Source organism: Helianthus annuus, chromosome 13 (assembly GCF_002127325.2).
Source record: "Helianthus annuus cultivar XRQ/B chromosome 13, HanXRQr2.0-SUNRISE, whole genome shotgun sequence".
NCBI classification, from domain to species: domain Eukaryota; kingdom Viridiplantae; phylum Streptophyta; class Magnoliopsida; order Asterales; family Asteraceae; genus Helianthus; species Helianthus annuus.
The window spans coordinates 42,020,371-42,033,759 of record NC_035445.2 but is presented as its reverse complement, the minus strand read 5'-3'; positions in this window follow the sequence as shown (position 1 = coordinate 42,033,759).

The window sequence follows — 13,389 nt, the reverse complement described above, 5'->3', positions numbered from 1 at the left end:
GTCAGTTATATGATTGTTGACGAAGTCCTGAATTTTGGCTTATTCTCATAAAAGAATGTGGAGTGGACGATGAAAATCTTCTATGGTATATATTTGAGTTAATTACTCCAATCATCCCTATTGCTTCCGCAAATTGCACCAATGTCTTTAACTTACGCAAATCCTCTTGGTGGTATAGTTTTTGTAACTATAAGTAGTTGATGCCCCGTCCGCGATGTGTGGCGATAGCCAAATAATTCTCAATCAATTAAAAAAACACTACTATAATTTTTCTAGGAAAAACTAAAACGATGATAAGACCGTATTTGTATTTTTCGGCTCAGGGCGAAACTGTAATTTTTCAGGACTAGTGAGCGAGTGTTAGGCAGCTTCTTGACACAGAAAAAAAAAATTCAATTGAATCAACCAAATAAAACAAAAAAAAAATCTACTTTTGCAAAAAAAAAAATCTAAAACGATGGGAAAAACGTAATTTTGAACTGAGGGCGAAATCATAATTTTTATTCAGGAATAAAATCGTAAAATAAATGGACCAATGGGGGAGTGTCAGGCAGCTGCCACCATGCCTGTAATTTTACACCGGGGAAAATTGTACTTTAACCAGGATAACAAACAAAAACGATGGAAAAAATGTAAATTTAATTTGAGGGGAAAATCGTAACGTGGTTGTGAGAAAAAAAAACTAATGACAAAACTGTAAATTTAAACGGGGCAAAATCGTAAATTTGAACCGAGGGCAAAATTGGAATTTTTAGCTGCGAGCAAAATCGTAAATTTATTTTTAAGTCGGGGTAAAAACATAACTTTGAACTGATGGCAAAATCATAATTATAAAGGAAAAAACTAATGGTAAAACTGTAAATCTAAACGGGTCAAAGTCGTATTTTTGAACCCAGGGCAAAATTGAAATTTTTAGCTGAGAGTAAAAGTGTAAATTTATATTTAAGTGGTGGTAAAAACATAATTTTCAATTAATGGCAAAATCAAGCGAGATAAAATCGAAAATTTATTGAGCCAATAGGGGAGTACTAGGCAGCTGCCTGACACTATTCCCTCCACCGTCCATTTCACCCAATAGGCAAAAAGCACTATTACCGCACATCTTCTTTGTATATGTTGAAAATGGTCTTACCATGGATGGTCTACGAATTTTACAATAGGTGTAAAATGACTAAACCACCCCTCAATATCAACAAAACAAAAATACATAAATAAGTTAAATAGGGGGAAGTTTGTCACCCCCTCAAATTTCACATGCAGAGTACTACCACGAGGCGTGTGACTGACCAGAATCCAGCCACCAATCGTATTGAACATTCATAGTAATTAAAACAGTTTCATCAAAATATGATTAGTATCTAATAAAGTCCATAAAAAGTATTAAGTTTAAAAGCAACGTTAAGAAACAATAGCGGAAGCATAAGTCAAACATTCAGTCAAAAGTTTAAAGTTATGAAATTATTAAAAACCCAACACGGGTTAATGCAACCACTACACTTAGCTGCAAGCTCCTGCTATCACTGTGTGCCTGCAAGCATGCAGTAGGGTATCAACATAAAGTAGGCGAGTTCACGGATTGTCCAGTTTTAATCCCATAAAACTTGTTTAAGTTGTTAATTTACTTGTTTATATCATGCCATGTGGAGCTACCCCATATGTAAGCTACTAAACTGCGTAATACCGAACACTTAGCGATCTCATGTTTCTTTTTGCCTCGTTTGTCAATGTCTATCATCATTGACGGTTTGCCAGAGTCTATCACTTCACGCCCGATCCTATCCAGGCATGGTGTGATGTTGGTGAGACCTAATAGCGTTATCAACTAATAACCCGTTCGCCAGTCCAGGCGACTAATCAGTATAGTAAGTGGAGACTTCCATGATAGAGTTTCGTTTAGTTCGCTTGTTGCATCTAATATAAATAGTAATTAACTGAGTGTCCTACACAAGGGGAGAATGTACTAGTATCCCACACAAGGAGACATTAATACCCGTATCCCGCACAAGGAGATAAAATTTTCCGTTTCGTTTCCCTTCCACCGGGAACGCATGCCTTTAGAAAAAGGTTGTGAACTCACCTTAGGTTGCTCGGCAGATGGTTTACTTGTTTTAGTTCTTGGTCAATCACGTCCTATTATTATTACCATATTTAGTTAGGTTCGTATTCAAATAATGTCATGTATACACGTATTCAACACATAACACATAGCACATAAGTAGTATACATTCCATAACACAAGGATAATCACGAGAATACACTTAATTTCTGTGAATAGCAACTCATAGAACATCATACATAATACAAGCCCATTTCGTGAACAGTGACATGATTCGAATTAAGTAGTGTGCAGTCCATTACATCATAGTGTGTGGCCTACTATTTAATTAACCCACATATGGTGTGCTGCCAAATAATTAAGGGCCCAAATACGAGTGTGTGTTGTGAGTGGGACCAGATAAGAAGACCTCAGTCAAAATAAAGGGATCTCGATTCGAAATCTAGTGGTCTCGAGTCGGAACCAAAAGGTCTCGAGTTATAGTCGAAACCTCAAGGTTTCGAGTCAGGCTTTGAGTCGAAATCAAAGAGGTCTCGACTCGCAACTAGACAGGTTTCGAGTCCTTGGGTGTGTGTGGAGTCATGTTTCGGGTTTTAACCAGAATGATCTCGAGTCGCAACCAGACAGGTTTCGACTCGCAATCTCAGTCGAAACCTTTAAGATCTCTATCGGATTCAGCATAAACCATTCAAAATCCACTAACACTTATTTTATCCGTACAAACCCTAAATCAGATCAAAGGCACCAAATTTCAAATATTTTTAGACTCTTCAAACAGCTCATCAGGGTTTCATCATCCTACCGTTCATCCAACGGATCTAACTTATAATAACTCATCATCATCAAACACTATTTCAATAGCACAATAACAACATTCATTGTAGCATCTAAACACAATCATTATCAACATGCAGGGTTTCTCATCAAATCACGATAAATCCCAAATCATTCTTTTAACTTCACAAGCATTCAGATTTGTAGGAAAGTTATTACCATGGACATCAAAACACCCATTAATCATACATTATCATCACACAACAGCAAGACACAAATAGGTTATGTTATCCGTACCATTTAATACTCAAATCATTCATCAAGTTAGCATCTTTAGCACATATCATGATAATATAAAAGATTGTACACTAACCGGTTTGAACCAAGAGTGAAAATGTGTAGAACGGGGGAAGATGAAGCTTCTAATCAACAACTAATAGCTGCCCTTGGATGTTGTGTTTGCTGTTGTCGGACCCGAAGAAGAAGGGCGAGATTGAGTGTGTTTTAGGGTTTTTAGAGAGAGAAAGTGGATGAGGAGAGGGAGGGAATGAGAGAATGTTTTTGGGAATGTTGAGCAAATGATTGCTGATAAAATATTTAGAATGTCAGCTGCCCTGGGACTTTTATAATGCTCCAAAGTGCCGCAAACTAGGGTTTCGAGTGGGCTCGAGGTGTTGGGCCAGGTCATATATACCTGGTCCATTTATCCAGGAAGGAGGGTGTTCGGAACCAAAGAAATCCCTACTCGAATCCGAGAGTTCTCGAGTCGGAACCGAAAGATTTCGATTCACATACATACATACATACATACATACATACACACACACATACATACATACATACATACATACATACATACATACATACATACATACATACATACATACATACATACATACATACATACATACATACATACATACATACATACATACATACATACATACATACATACATACATACATACATACATACATACATACATACATACATACATACATACATACATACATACATACATACATACATACATACATACATACATACATACATACATACATACATACATACATACATACATACATACATACATACATACATACATACATACATACATACATACATACATACATACATACATACATACATACATACATACATACATACATACATACATACATACATACATACATACATACATACATACATACATACATACATACATACATACATACATACATACATACATACATACATACATACATACATACATACATACACACACATACATACATGAACACACATACATACACACACACATACATACACACATACATACATACATACATACATACATACATACATACATACATACATACATACATACATACATACATACATACATACATACATACATACATAAATACATACATACACACACACATACACACACACACACACATAAATACATACATACATACATACATACATACATACATACATACATACATACATACATACATACATACATACATACATACATACATACATACATACATACATACATACATACATACATACATACATACATACATACATACATACATACATACATACATACATACATACATACATACATACATACATACATACATACATACATACATACATACATACATACATACATACATACATACATACATACATACATACATACATACATACATACATACATACATACATACATACATACATACATACATACATACATACATACATACATACATACATACATACATACATACATACATACATACATACATACATACATACATACATACATACATACATACATACATACATACATACATACATACATACATACATACATACATACATACATACATACATACATACATACATACATACATACATACATACATACATACATACATACATACATACATACATACACACATACACACACACACATAAATACATACATAAATACATACATACATACATACATAAATACATACATACACACACACATACAAGAAATGTGCAGGAAAACCCGAAGTGTCACATTATCCCCAAGTTTCAATAAATTTCGTCCTGAAATTTAGAGCGCAGCCACTGACAAGCTAGCGTGATAAAAATGTTTTTCGCGGGTGTCACATCATCCCCTTGTTAGTTTGGAATTTCATCGCGAAATTCAGTTGTAGCCTCAGTGCTGGGAGTTTTGTTTGCAAACAAGTAGGGATACCTACGCATCATCTGGTCTTCCCGGTCCTAGGTAAACTCTGGGCCACGACGCGAGTTCCAATGAACTCGAACGATAGGTATCTTGCTACGCTTGAGGGCCTTGATTTCTCGATCCATAATCTCAACCGGTTCCACAATGAAGCGTAGCTGGTCGTCAATTGTGAGTTCTTTGAAAGGAACGATGAGTGTTTCATCTGACAGACACTTCTTCAGATTAGATACGTGAAAAACGTTATGCACCGCACTCAGCTCTTCAGGCAAGTTCAGTCTATATGCTACCTTACTGATCTTCTCGGTAATTTTGAAAGGTCCAATGTATCGCGGATTAAGCTTGCCCCTTTTGACAAAACGTACCACACTTTTCCATGGTGAAACTTTTAGTAGAACCCGGTCTCCGACTTGGAATTCTAGAGGTTTCCTACACTTGTCAGCGCGTAGCTTTTCTGACGGTCTCGAGCTGTCGCCATGCGTTGTCTAATCTGGGCAATCTTATCTATAACGTCAAGTACCAGTTCCGCGCCAGTAATTTGGCTTTCGCCAACTTCCGCCCAACACAAAGGTGACCGGCATTTACTACCGTACAATGCCTCGAATGGGGCTACCTAAATGTTAGTGTGGTAGCTGTTCTTGTAAGAAAACTCTACCAGAGGTATGTGTCGTTCCCACCCGTTTCCAAAGTCGATGACACATGCTCTCAGCATGTCTTCAAGTGTTTGGATGGTGCGTTCGGTCTGACCATTCGTCTGCGGGTGATAAGCGGTGCACATGTCTAACTGTGAGCCAAAAGATTTGTGCATAGCCTGCCACAATTCGGATGTAAAACATGGGTCACGATCGGAGATGATGGAATTTGACACTCCGTGCCTAGCAACTACTTCCTTCAAGTAAATAGCTGCAAGTTTCGGAAATTTTTCGGTTTCTTTTATTGCTAGGATGTGAGTAGACTTTGTTAAACAGACTAGGATCACCCAAATGGTATCGTTTCCGCTTTGTGACCTTGGTAAGCCGGTTACGAAGTCCATGGAAATTTGTTCCCATTTCTATGCCGGCAACTCTGGTTGCTGCAATAGTCCTGATGGCTTTTGGTATTCGATCTTGACTCTAGCACAAGTCAAGAATTTTCTAACGTACTTAGCTATAATAGCCTTCATGTTAGGCCACCAATACAAGGTCTTAAGGTCGTGATACATCTTATCAGAACCAAGATGTATTGAGTAGCGAGACTTGTGTGCTTCGTCCATCACAAGTTCTCAGAGATTTCCGTAAGACGGAACCTGAATACGTTCCATGAAATAGCGTATGCCGTCGTCCTTGAGTTCAAGCTGCTTTTCTATGCCCCTCATGGATTCCGCTAGAAGGTTTTCCGCTTTCAGTGCTTCAACTTGAGCTTTTCGAATCTGGTTAGGGAGGTTCGAATGAATAGTAAGCTATAAAGCACGAACACGCTTAGGTTTGGTTTCTTTCCTACTGAGGGCATCGACCACAACGTTTTCCTTTCCCGGATGATACTTAATCGCGCACTCGTAGTCGTTTAGGAGTTCGACCCACCGGCGTTGTCGCATGTTCAACTCCTTCTGGTCCAATATGTGCTGCAGACTCTTGTGATCGGTGTAAATCGTGCACTTGGTACCATACAAGTAATGTCTCCATATCTTGAGTGCGAATACCACAGCTCCTAGTTCCAAATCGTGTGTTGTAATTCCGTTCGTGGATCTTGAGTTGTCGGGAAGCATAGGCAATAACTTTCTCGTGTTGCATCAGCACGCAACCAAGTCCTTGAATAGACGCATCGTAGTAGACGACAAAATCGTCGGTACCTTCAGGTAACGAAAGAATAGGTGCACTACAGAGTTTCTTCTTCAGCTTCTGAAATGTAGACTCCTGAGCATTGTTCCACTTGTAAGCGATACCCTTTTGGGTTAGAGTTGTGAGGAGTTGAGCGATTTTCAAAAATCCCTAGATGAATCTACGATAGTATCCCGCCAATCCCAAAAATTGACGGATTTCGGTCAGAGTATTAGATGTATGCAAGTTCTTGACGGAGTCAATCTTAGCTAGATCGACGTGAATCCCAGCCTCATTGACCACATGTCCAAGGAAATGGACTTCTCGAAGCTAGAAGTCACATTTCGAGAATTTAATGTAGAGTTGTTCGTTGCGTAAGAGTTCCAGAATAAGACGTAGGTGTCGCTCATGTTCTTCTCGATTCCTCGAGTAGATCAGGATGTCATCGATGAATACAATCATGAATTTGTCGAGATACGGTTTGCACACTTGGTTCATGAGATCCATGAAGACTGCAGATGCGTTTGTCATTCTAAAAGGCATGACAAGAAATTAGTAGTCACCATAACGAGTTCGGAAGGTTGTTTTAGAGGCGTCCTCGTCTCATACTCTCAACTGATGATAGCCTGATCGCAGGTTAATCTTAGAATAATAACTCGAGTGGGTATCGGTTCTTGATGGTAGCTTTGTTCAGCTCGCGATAATCGATGCACATACGGAAAGTGTCGTCTCTCTTCTTAACAAACAGTACAGGAGCTCCCGAAGGTGACGAGCTTGGACGGATAAAACCTTTATCCAACAGCTCCTGCAATTGCGTAGACAATTCCTCCAATTCGGCTATAGCTAGTCGATAAGGTGCACGAGCTATGGGTGCTACTCTGGGAGTTAGCTCGATTTGAAATTCTACTTGACAATGAGGCGGAAGGCCAGGTAATTCCTCAGAGAATACCTCGGGAAAGTCGCGCACGATGGGAAAGTCTTCAATCTTCCTTTCTTTTTACTAGGTTTAGGTAACGAGTGCTAGAATAGCGTTCTCCACGGATTGATCAGTGAGACGGTGAGCTAGGCGAATAACCTGCTGGATCGAGGCAAGGTTAGCTGAAGTCACCAGACTTTGAATTTCAGGAACCAGACCCTTGAGTTAAAGCTCGATTCTTCGGTAAGCAGGTTGAGAGATGTTGGGGCAAAGAGCATCATGGTCGTTGGATCACTTAGTGTACGCCTCGATATCTAATCCAACCATTTTAAGCTCGTAGTACTCATTCTCGAGCTTGTGAATGTCATCCCTGTGACAGTACTCTTCTTTGATCAGATTCTTGAAGTCATCCCAAGAAGTAGCATTGGTCGTCGCCAATCCAAGCATTTGGACTTGTGTTTTGCACCAAGAAAGCACATTTCCTTCCAAGGTGCCAGTAGCAAACTTTACCCAGTTAGCAGTAGCACATTCGCACACAGCGAACACAGATTCGACCTTCTCGATCCAGTGTAGAAGGCCTATGGCTCCTTCAGTGCCATTGAAAGGGAGAGGTTTGCAATCCATGAAAATTTTGAAAGTGCAAATACGTGGTTGAGGATGTGCAGGTTGACCTCCAGGATGGGCTGCAAAAGCCGCAGCCACAGTGTTAATCAAGTTCGTTAGCTGATCCTGAGTCATGTTAACGTTGCCTCTTCCACGTCTGCTCATTGTCTTCATATCCTGAAAACACAGGGTGAGAATGACGACGTAGTGTCGTAAGAATAAGTAGAAGGAGGATTGACCATAGTACACAAGTACACACACACACATACATATATATATATATATACATATACATACATATATATATAACTAAGCACACTAGTACATATAGCATTACGTATGCACAAAACAAATAGCAAGTAAACACATGCCCGGGCCATGAGGTCTATTACATTGAGCCTTGTACTTGGAGTGTAGTGTCATTGCCAGTTGCTTGATATATAGCAGTTATAGTCTGGTTTTTCTCAAAAAGACTTTTCCTTTTTAAAACCGAGTTCACTATAACCAATGGCTCTGATAGCAATCTGTCACACCCTCAAATTCCACATGCGGAGTACTACCGCAAGACGTGTGACTGACCAGGATCCAGCCACCAATCATGTTGAACAATCATAGTAATTAAAACAGTTTCATCAAAATATGATTAGTGTCTAATAAAGTCCATATAAAGTCTTAAGTTTAAAAGCAACGTTAAGAAACAATAGTGGAAGCATAAGTCAAACATTCAGTCAAAAGTTTAAGGTTTTGAAATTATTAAAAACCTAACACGGGTTAATGCAACCACTACACTTTCCAAGCTGCAAGCTCCTGCCATCACTATGTACCTGCAAGCATGCAGTAGGGTATCAACATAAAGTTGGCGAGTTCACGAGTTATCCAGTTTTAATCCCATAAAACTTGTTTAAGTTGTTAATTTACTCGTTTATATCATGCCATGGGGAGCAACCCCATATGTAAGCTACTAAATTGCGTAATACCGAACACTTAGCGACCTCATGTTTCTTTGTGTCCCGTTTGTTAATGCCTATCATAATTGACGGCTTGCTAGAGTCTATTAGTTCATGCCTGATCCTATCCAGGCATGGTGTGAGGTTGGTGAGACCTAATAGCACTATCAACTAATAACCCATTCGCCAAGCCAGGCGACTAATCGGTATAGTAAGTGGGGACTTCCATAATAGAGTTTCGTTTAGTTCGCTTGTTGCATCTAATATAAATAGTAATTAACTGAGCGTCCCACACAAGGGGAGAATGTACCCGTATCCCACACAAGGAGACAGTAATACTCGTATCCCGCACAAGGAGATAATGTTTTCCGTTCCGTTTCCCATCCACCAGGAACGCATGCTTTTAGAAAAAGGTTGTGAACTCACCTTAGGTTGCTCGGCAGATGGTTTACTTGTTTTAGTTGTTGGTCAATCACGTCCTATTATTATTACCATATTTAATTAGGTTCGTATTCAAATAATTTCATCTATACACGTATTCAGCACATAGCACATAAGTTGTATGCATTCCATAACATAAGGCTAATCACGAGAATACACTTAATTTCTATGAACAACAACTCATAGAACAGCATACATAATACAAGCCCATTTCGTGAACAGTGACATGATTTGAATTAAGTAGTATGCGGTCCATTACATCATAGTGTGTGGCCTACTGTTTAATTAACCCACATATGGTGTGTGGCCCAAATAATTAAGGGCCCAAATACTTGTATGTGTTGTGAGTGGGACCAGATAAGAAGACCTCAGTCAAAACCAAGGGATCTCGACTCGAAATCTAGTGGTCTCGAGTCGGAACCAAGAGGTCTCAAGTTATAGTTGAAACCTCAAGGTTTCGAGTCAGGCTTTGAGTTGAAATCAAAGAGGTCTCGACTCGCAACCGGACAGGTTTTGGTCCTTTGGTGTATGTGGGGTCAGTTTCGAGTTGTAACCAGAATGATCTCGAGCCGCAACCAGACAGGTTTCGACTTGCAATCTCAGTCGGAACCTTTAAGACCTCTATCGGATTCAGCAGAAACCATTCAAAATCCACTAACACTTATTTTATTCGTACAACCCCTAAATCAGATCAAAGGCACCAAATTTCAGATATTTTTAGACTATTCAAACAACTTATCAGGGTTTCATCATCCTACCATTCATCCAACGGATCTAACTTATAATAACTAATCATCATCAAACGTTGTTTCGTTAGCACAATAATAGCATTCATTGTAACATCTAAACACAATCATTATCAACATGCATGATTTCTCATCAAATCACGATAAATCCCAAATAATTCTATTAACTTCACGAGCATTCAGATTTGCAGGAAAGTTATTACCATGGACATTAAAACACCCATTAATCATACATCATCATCACACAACAACAAGACACAAACAGGTTATGTTATCCGTACCATTTAATACTCAAATCATTCATCAAGTTAGCATCTTTAGCACATGTCATCATCATATAAAAGATTGTACACTAACCGGTTTGAACCGAGAGCGAATGAGAGAATTTTTTGGGAATGGTGAGCAAATGATTGCTGCCAAAATATTCAGAATGTCGGCCGCCCTGGGACTTTTATAATGCTCCAAAGTGCCGCACACTAGGGTTTCGAGTGGTCTCGAGGTGTTGGGCCAAGTCATGTATACCTGGTCCATTTGTCCAGGAAGGAGGGGTGTTCGGAACCAAAGAAATCCCGACTCGAAACCGAGAGTTCTCGAGTTAGAACCGAAGAATTTCGATTCACATACATACATACACATTTTCACATAATTACCATATAATCAATCCGTTAATTATTAATTTAATTCTCGTTTATTAAATCCCCAAAGTTACAACATAAAAGAAATGTGTAGGAAAACCTGAAGTGTCACCTTATCCCCAAGTTTCAAGAAATTTCGTCCTGAAATTTAGAGCGCAGCCACTGACAAGCTAGCGTGATAACAATGTTTTTCGCGAGTGTCACAAGGTTAACGCTAAAAATTCCTTAACGTGTGAGAGATATAAAATTACGCACATTATAAAACTTTACAATAAGCAAGCACACATGATCTTTTAACCATTCAAATACTCAACAGAGAATGAAGTATAGAGGGCAAGGGGGCGAGCGAAATGGGTCATTGGGAAGGGGGATGGGTGATAAAGTATTAAGGGTAAATTACACTTTTGTACTTTATGTTTGTAACGGGTTGCAATGGATGACCTCTAACTTCAATAATTACAGTCACAATCCTTTATTTAGAAAACTCATTACACCTTTCGTCCTTTAACACTAACCAGGTTAAAATTTTAAGTTAAATCCATTCACTTAAGGGTATCATGGTCATTTCATACTTTAATTAAATTTTTCTTAGTAAATAAAAAAAAATTACATATATAACATATCTTCCTCGATTCCTAACCATAATGACTCACCCATCTCCATCTCTCTGCTTCTTTCTCCCCAATTTCCGCAAACAGCATGCAAAATTCAATCCTAATCTGAACAAAAGCTGGAAATCCCCCTTTGATTTATCGAATTTGACGAGATAAAGATATGAAATTGATAACGCAAAATGCGAAATTGGAGAGGGAATTAAGTGGGTTTTACGCTGTTGTTGAAAAGTGTGAATTACGAGAAGACAAAGAAGAAGAAAACGATTGAATTAATGGATGAATGTTGGCCCCAAAATTAAAATTAAACGAGAAATTGAATTGAAATTGAATGAATGGGAAAATAAAATAAGGAGTTGAAAAAGAAAGCTTTAAGAAAAGCATGTCGTGGTTGTTGCTTGATTCATAAAAAAAGAAAACAACAAATAATCATTTGTTTGTTTGTTAATTTTACAACGGCAAGTTTTGAATTTTTAAGATATGTAAATGAAGATATGAATAGCCACTTTCGAAGCCTTGAAGTTCAATCTCTTCCTCACATATAGAACTCTGGAATTCAATTGCTTTAAGAGCAACATCTTTCTCATTTCTTGACAAGTGATTAGGGTTAGGAATTGAGAGAGAAAGAAGCAGAGAGATGGGTGAGTGATTAGGGTTAGGAATTGGGGGAATATGTTATATATGTAATTTTTTGTTTTATTTATTAAGAAAAAATTTAATAAAAGCATGAAATAACCATGATACCCTTAAGTGAATGGATTTAATTTAAATTTTTAACCTGGTTAGTGTTAAAGGACGAAATTGTAAGATTAAATATTATTATGTTTAATATTTAATCTATAGCCATCTTAATCATTTACATTATAGAGATCAAAATATATTAGAACCTATTATTTAATTAGTTGGTAATTGTTGATGGACCATATTACCCTTAGTAACTAATTAGGTTTCCTCCTGGGTGCTTATATAAGGAGAATAAGGTGGAGGTTTAAGGGTTACTCAGTTTCACAATTCACACCCCATAAGCCATAACATCATCACGAAACCTCCTCTCCAAAACCGATACCCTTTTCGGTTTCTAAGTCACCATCATCAGTCAGCACCCTAAGGAGGAACCGAATCAAGATGACAGGCATGTCGAACTCTCTCACAGGATTCTCCTCTGCACTATCTGCGGTGACAGGTATGATTCATATGTTTTCCTTCATGCTTAAACAGAACTGAACCAACAGAAATGTGTAATGAGTTTTTTAAATAAAGGATTATGACTGTAATTATTGAAGTTAAAGGTCATCCATTGCAACCTGCTACAAACATAAAGGACGAAAAGTGTAATTTACCCAAGTATTAATATTAAATTAAAAGATGATCCCTAACCATTACATGTTAGTTTGGTTACATAGTTAGGGTGTTTTATGTCTAGTTTTTTTTTTTTTTTCAATTACTAACAAATTAAGGCAATTATACTAGACTACACAAATTCTTACTCACAAACACATAGTTTGGTGAAAATTGCAAGTGTAGATGTTAAAATGTGACCAAAATAATATATACGTGATAAAACACAATACTTCTATTTATCATGCCAAACACCTAATAAGGTCACTATT